This window comes from Hemibagrus wyckioides, linkage group LG29, assembly GCF_019097595.1.
Source record: "Hemibagrus wyckioides isolate EC202008001 linkage group LG29, SWU_Hwy_1.0, whole genome shotgun sequence".
In the NCBI taxonomy this organism is placed as follows: Eukaryota; Metazoa; Chordata; class Actinopteri; order Siluriformes; family Bagridae; genus Hemibagrus; species Hemibagrus wyckioides.
In genome coordinates this window covers 1,214,837-1,224,836 of record NC_080738.1, presented here as the reverse complement: position 1 = coordinate 1,224,836, position 10,000 = coordinate 1,214,837, and the positions used below count along the sequence as shown (strand labels likewise).

The 10,000-nt window shown below is 31.6% G+C and overlaps 1 protein-coding gene across 1 annotated transcript in view; it reads left to right on the top strand.

Moving 5' to 3' along the window:
- The window catches only part of LOC131349402 (protocadherin-7-like), a 64,305-nt gene that overhangs the window by 8,884 nt on the left and 45,421 nt on the right, over positions 1 to 10,000 (top strand). The gene's annotated exons all lie outside the window — the stretch shown is intronic.

Below are 10,000 nucleotides of genomic sequence, written 5' to 3'. Positions count from 1 at the left end.
TCTCTCTCTTTTGTGCTCTCTCTCTCTCTCTCTTTCTCTCTCTCTCTCTCTCACCCCTTCATCACGCTCAGCTCCGTTTGTCCTGCAGGAGAAGCTCCTCTTGTTGCTTTGTGTAATTATTTATTTTAAAGCAGCTGTTGTGTTGATGGATGGTGTTGATGGAGCTGCTGAATCCTGTCTTCGCGACTCATCTTCTTGTTTCCTCCAGGCGACTTTCGTCTCATTTGTGGTGGTAGTTTTTAGACGATGCTGTTGTTTTTTTTGTTTTTTTTTAAATGTGCTTCAGATTGTTCACTGTTTGGAGGTCTTTGTGGAACAGCTGCAGTCTGGGCTGAGATGAATATTTACTACACTCAGGAATATCTTGACTGAATGTCAGTAACTTCCTGTTGAGTAACGCAGTCTGAGGTCATTGGCTCGGTCAGGACAGAGAGAGAGTCTGAAAGCAGTTGATCAGGTCAGGGAAGTCTACACACACTGGGCTTTCAGATCACAGATAGGAGTTAATGCTAATGCAGATTACATTTAGACAAGGCTGTGGTGTTTACACTCATCAGGTGAAGAGCATTATGGGATTGTTCTCTCCAGCAGGGACTTGTGTGATATGCTCTTCTTTAAACCTTTCTAAAATAACAGAGCTGAGAAGATTTACAGAGAGTTCCTCATATTGTGACTGTAGATCCGTGAGTATTTATGCATTTATATTACATTTAAATTATATAAACTTTATATTTATACTAAACTTCACTATATTACTTTACACTAAGCTACATCATACCACACATACTACACTATACTACACTAGTGTATTATAGTATAGTGTAGTATAGTATATACTATAATACACTATACTATACTACACTACACTATACTACACTATACTATAATACACTACACTATACTACACTATACTATACTACACTATACTATAATACACTACACTATACTATAATACACTATACTATAATACACTACACTATACTACACTATACTATAATACACTACACTATACTATAATACACTACACTATACTACACTATACTATACTACACTATACTATAATACACTATACTATACTACACTACACTATACTACACTATACTATAATACACTACACTATACTACACTATACTATAATACACTATACTATAATACACTACACTATACTACACTATACTATAATACACTATACTATAATACACTACACTATACTACACTATACTATAATACACTATACTATAATACACTACACTATACTATACTATACTATACTATACTACACTATACCATAATACACTACACTATACTATAATACACTACACTATACTACACTATACTATAATACACTATACTATACTACACTATACTATAATACACTACACTATACTACACTATACTATAATACACTACACTATACTACACTATACTATAATACACTACACTATACTATAATACACTACACTATACTACACTATACTATAATACACTATACTATAATACACTACACTATACTACACTATACTATACTACACTATACTATAATACACTACACTATACTATACTATACTATACTACACTATACTATAATACACTACACTATACTATAATACACTACACTATACTACACTATACTATACTACACTATACTATAATACACTACACTATACTATACTATACTATACTACACTATACTATAATACACTACACTATACTATAATACACTACACTATACTACACTATACTATAATACACTATACTATAATACACTACACTATACTACACTATACTATAATACACTATACTATAATACACTACACTATACTACACTATACTATACTACACTATACTATAATACACTACACTATACTATACTATACTATACTACACTATACTATAATACACTACACTATACTATAATACACTACACTATACTACACTATACTATACTACACTATACTATAATACACTACACTATACTATACTATACTATACTACACTATACTATAATACACTACACTATACTACACTATACTATAATACACTATACTATAATACACTACACTATACTACACTATACTATAATACACTATACTATACTACACTATACTATAATACACTATACTATAATACACTATACTATACTACACTACACTATACTACACTATACTATAATACACTACACTATACTACACTATACTATACTACACTATACTATAATACACTATACTATAATACACTATACTATACTACACTACACTATACTACACTATACTATAATACACTACACTATACTATAATACACTATACTATAATACACTACACTATACTACACTATACTATAATACACTACACTATACTATAATACACTACACTATACTACACTATACTATACTACACTATACTATAATACACTATACTATACTACACTACACTATACTACACTATACTATAATACACTACACTATACTACACTATACTATAATACACTATACTATAATACACTACACTATACTACACTATACTATAATACACTATACTATAATACACTACACTATACTACACTATACTATAATACACTATACTATAATACACTACACTATACTATAATACACTACACTATACTACACTATACTATACTACACTATACTATAATACACTATACTATAATACACTATACTACACTATACTTCACTATACTATAATACACTATACTATAATACACTACACTATACTATAATACACTATACTATAATACACTATACTATAATACACTACACTATACTACACTATACTATAATACACTATACTATAATACACTATACTATAATACACTACACTATACTACACTATACTATAATACACTATACTATAATACACTACACTATACTACACTATACTATAATACACTACACTATACTACACTATACTATAATACACTACACTACACTATACTATACTATACTATACTATACTATAATACACTACACTAAACTATAATACACTATACTATAATACACTACACTATACTATACTATACTATAATACACTATACTATAATACACTACACTACACTATACCATACTATAATACACTACACTATACTACACTATACTATACTATACTACACTATAATATACTACACTATACTATACTACACTATACTATACTACACTATAATATACTACACTATAATACACTACACTATAATATACTACACTATAATACAATACACTATAATATACTACGCTATACTACACTATACTATAATACACTACACTGCACTATACTATACTATACTATACTATACTACACTATACTATAATACACTGTAATACACTATACTATAATACACTACACTACACTATACTATAATACACTACACTACACTATACTATACTATAATACACTATACTATAATACACTACACTACACTATACTATACTATAATACACTATACTATAATACACTACACTACACTATACTATACTATAATACACTACACTATACTACACTATACTATACTATACTACACTATAATATACTACACTATACTACACTATAATATACTACACTATAATATACTACACTATAATACACTACACTATAATATACTACACTATACTACACTATAATATACTACACTATAATATACTACACTATAATACACTACACTGCACTATACTATACTATACTATACTATACTACACTATACTATACTACACTGTAATACACTATACTATACTATACTACACTATAATACACTATACTATACTATACTACACTATACTATAATACACTGTACTATACTACACTATAATATACTACACTATACTACACTATACTATACTACACTATAATACACTATACTATGCTATACTATACTACACTATAATATACTGCACTATACTATACTACACTATAATATACTACACTATACTACACTATAATATACTACACTATACTACACTACACTATAATACACTATGCTATACTACACTATACTATAATACACTATACTATAATACACTACACTACACTATATTATAATACACTATACTATACTATACTATACTATACTACACTATAATATACTACACTATACTACACTATAATATACTACACTATACTACACTACACTATAATACACTATACTATACTACACTATACTATAATACACTATACTATACTATAATACACTACACTATACTACACTACACTATACTATACTACACTATAATACACTACACTATAATATACTACACTATAATACACTACACTATAATATACTACACTATACTACACTATACTATAATACACTACACTACACTATATTATAATACACTATACTATACTATACTACACTATACTATAATACACTGTACTATACTGCACTATACTATACTATAATACACTGTACTACACTACACTATAATATACTACACTATACTATACTATACTACACTATAATACACTATACTATGCTATACTATACTACACTATAATATACTACACTATACTATACTATACTACACTATACTATAATACACTGTACTACACTACACTATAATATACTACACTATACTACACTATACTATACTATACTATACTATACTATACTATACTATACTATAATACACTGTACTACACTGCACTATAATATACTACACTATAATACACTACACTATAATATACTACACTATACTACACTATACTATAATACACTACACTACACTATATTATAATACACTATACTATACTATACTATACTATACTATACTATACTATACTATACTATACTACACTATAATATACTACACTATACTACACTATAATATACTACACTATACTACACTATATTATAATACACTATACTATACTATATTATAATACACTATACTATACTACACTATACTACACTATACTATACTACACTATAATACACTACACTATAATATACTACACTGTAATACACTATACTATACTATTCTATACTATACTATACTACACTATACTATACTACACTATACTATAATACACTGTACTATACTACACTATACTATACTATAATACACTGTACTACACTACACTATAATATACTACACTATACTACACTATGCTATACTATACTACACTACACTATAATACACTATACTATGCTATACTATACTACACTATAATATACTACACTATACTATACTATACTACACTATACTATAATACACTGTACTACACTACACTATAATATACTACACTATACTACACTATACTATACTATACTACACTGTAATACACTATACTATAATATACTACACTATAATACACTATACTATACTATACTATACTACACTATACTATAATACACTGTACTACACTACACTATAATATACTACACTATACTACACTATACTACACTATACTATAATACACTGTACTACACTACACTATAATATACTACACTATAATACACTATACTATGCTATACTATACTACACTATACTATACTACACTGTAATACACTACACTATAATATACTACACTATACTACACTATACTATACTACACTATAATACACTATACTATGCTATACTATACTACACTATAATATACTACACTGCACTATAATATACTACACTATAATACACTACACTATAATATACTACACTATACTACACTATACTATAATACACTACACTACACTATATTATAATACACTATACTATACTATACTATACTATACTATACTATACTATACTACACTATAATATACTACACTATAATATACTACACTATACTACACTATACTATACTACACTATACTATACTACACTATACTATAATACACTATACTATACTATACTATATTACACTATACTATGCTATACTATACTACACTATAATATACTACACTATACTATACTACACTATAATATACTACACTATACTACACTATACTATAATATACTACACTATACTATAATACACTGTACTATACTACACTATAATATACTACACTACACTACACTACAATATACTACACTATACTACACTATACTATACTACACTATAATATACTACACTTTACTACACTATACTATACTATACTATACTATACTACACTATACTATACTACACTATACTACACTATACTATACTACACTATAATATACTACACTATACTATACTACACTATAATATACTACACTATACTACACTATACTATAATATACTACACTATACTATAATACACTGTACTATACTACACTATAATATACTACACTACACTACACTACAATATACTACACTATACTACACTATACTATAATACACTACACTACACTATATTATAATACACTACACTATACTATACTATACTACACTATACTATACTATACTATATTATAATACACTATACTATACTACACTATACTATACTGCACTATACTATACTACACTATACTATACTACACTATACTACACTATACTACACTATAATATACTATAATACTCTATACTATACTACACTATACTATACTATAATACTCTATACTATACTACACTATAATATACTATAATACTCTATAATATACTGCACTATACTATACTATACTATACTATACTATACTATACTATACTATACTATACTACACTATAATATACTATAATACTCTATACTATACTACACTATACTACACTATAATATACTATAATACTCTATACTATACTACACTATAATATACTATAATACTCTATAATATACTGCACTATACTATACTATACTATAATACACTATATTATACTATACTACAGAACATTACACTATAGTATACTATATATACTTCACTATAAGGTTCAAGGTTCTTTATTGTCAACACCACCATATGTACAGACATAGAGAGGAATCGAAATACCTTTTCTCTTCTCTCGTCAGTAGTGACATTGTAATTTCATTGTAATTTTTGTGATGGTACCAGCAGTGTACTTGTAATAAATAGATATAAACATACCAGTGAAAAATAAATTGAACATATGAATGGATATATATCTGAGTAAGTGTAAACAGTGAATTTTATTAAATATACAAATATATTCTAAGGTGCAAATCAGCTGAAGATGTAAAGATGAACATAAACATGAAGATAAATGTAAACATTCAAAAAGTTAGCTGCAAACCAGCATGTACATTAGCAGCAGTATGATTAGTGCAATAAAGACTGTAAGGTGTAAAGTGCAGAACAGTGTGGGAATGAAATAGTGTGTATATAATGCTGAAACATGTAATATTTTTCATGTAAACAGTTCAGTGTATATAGAATTTTATCGACAGTATAAAGTGTCTAATGTGCAATAAAGTGTGGGTGAGCTGTAGTTTCAGAGTTCAGGAGTAGGTATGGGAGGAGGGACATGATGGACAGAGTTCAGCATCCTGACAGCCTGATGGACGAAGCTGTTTGAAAGTCTTGTGGAACGAGCCTGGAGGCTTCGGTACCTTCTCCCTGAAGGCAGGAGGCTGAAGTGGAGGTTTGATGGGTGTGAACCATCTGCTGCTATGCTGATGGCTCTACTAGTGAGGCGGGTATGGAAGATATCCACAAGGGAGGGCAGAGAGACACCGATGATCTTGCCGGCTGCTTTCACTATGCGTTGGAGAGTCTTTCGACAGGAGGCAGTGCATCCTCTATATCACACAGTGATGCAGCTGGTGAGAATGCTCTCAATGGTGCCCCGGTAGAAGGAGCACATGACAGGAGGCGGGACTTGTGCTTTCCTCAGTCGATGAAGAAAGTAAAGACGTTACTGAACTTTCTTGGCCAGCGATGTGGTGTGGTGTCCTAGGAACCTGGTGCTGTTCACCCGCTCCACTGCAGCACCATTGATGGTTAGTGGGGGGTGCTGTGGTGGTCCTTTCCTGAAGTCAATGATGATTTCTTTGGTCTTCCCCACGTTGAAGAAGAGATTGTTGTTGGTACACCACTGGACCAGACGACTCACCTCGCCCCTGTAGTTGACCTCGTTGTTGTTGGTGATGAGGCTCACTACAGTTGTGTCGTCTGCAAACTTGATGATGTGGTTGGTGTTGTAGCTGGGTACACAGTCGTGGGTCAACAGGGTGAAGAGCAGCGGGCTGAGCACGCATCCTTGTGGTGACCCTGTGCTCAGACTCGTACATTCTGTGGTCTCTCTGACAGGAAGTCCAGAACCCAGTTACAGAGTGGGGAGTTGATTCCCAGGTGTCTTAGTTGGTTTATGAGCTGCTGGGGGATAATTGTGTTAAAAGCTGAGCTAAAGTCCAGGAATAGCATACACACATATGAGTCTTTGGAGTCCAGGTGTGTAAGGGCTGGATGGAGAGCGGCTGAGATGGCGTCTTCAGTGGACCTGTTGGTTCTGTATGCAAACTGGACTACACTATACTATACTACAGAACATAAAAATACACTATACTATACACTATACTATACACTATACTTTGCTATATGATGTACACACTAAACTGCACTATACAAACAATAATACTATGGTGAATTAACATGATCAGCAGTGGAGTAACTCCTTTAACATTAGGAATAATAAAATCTGAAGTTGCAGTTATCATCGTATCGTTCCACCTTCACTTAATTTACCTGAAACTTTCATCACACCTTTGATTCTTTTCCCCACGGCTCCTTAGTAATGTGCTGTAGATGAATAAGGAAATAATTACGTGGACATTTAAGAGGTCAACTCGGGGTCATATCGAGCGAGATGAGTGAAGAAAAAACTGTTTTGGGTTGTAAGTTGGGGTCAGAGGTCAGGGGTTGGCCTTCGAGCTGTAGCAGTTTAGCGGCGCTGAGATTTTTAAATCAAAATAGCTTTAACCTCTGGTCCACCTCATAGACTGGTGAATGTCAGGAATGTTTCCACAACACAGCCGTGTAGATATACACCAGCTCCTGCCTTCGCTTTATAAAACCAACACACAACCATTCCCAAAGTTTCATTACAACAGCGTGAAAATATATCACATTAAGTCAATTCAATTACACTCAGTATTAGATTACAGTACAGTAAAGTGTTACCACGGCAACAGTCAATGTCTGCTTCGTTTAGACATTTACTTTAGGAGCTGTTATCAGGTCTAAATGTATATACAGTATATCGTATATCCTGAGCATCATCTTCAGCTCTAAAGCACTGACCCACTTCATCGCTGACAACAGGAAGTGTTTTATCTTCCTGTTTTTAATAAAATTCATGCAGCATTACAGCAGTTCACTTTATTACACACCTGCATGTTAAACTGCATCAGGTGTGCAGATCATAGTTACAGAAAAACTAAGACCTTTATTTTTGTTTTTAAAAATGCTGTTAACGTTTAACTTCTGCAAATTTATTCCCTGCCTTTTAGTTCTGTTAATTTCAACACACACTAGATTGTCAAAAGTATTGGGACACCCCTCCAGATCACTGAGTTCAGGTGTTGTTTTTCAGAGGTTGGGCTCGGCCCCTTAGTTCCAGTGAAAGGAACTCTTAATGCTTCAGCTTCATACCAAGACATTTTGGACAATTTCATGCTCTTTGTGGGAACAGTTTGGGGATGACCCCTTCCTGTTCCAACATGACTGCACACCAGTGACCAAAGCAAGGTCCATAAAGACATGGATGAGTGAGTTTGGTGTGGAGGAACTTGACTGGCCTGCACAGAGTCCTGACCTCAACCCCATAGAACACCTTTGGGATGAATTAGAGTGGAGACTGTGAGCCAGACCTTCTCATCCAACATCAGTGCCTGACCTCACAAATGTGCTTCTAGAGGAACGGTCAAAAATTCCCATAAACACACTCCTAAACCTTGTGGAAAGCCTTCCCAGAAGAGTTGAAGCTGTTATAGCTGTAAAGGGCGGGACAACTCCATATTACATTCATGTGCATGGAAAGGCAGACGTCCCAAAACTTTTGGAAATGTAGTATATTTAAGTTGAGCCTGTTCCTTACGCACAAATCCATACACACTCCGGAGCAC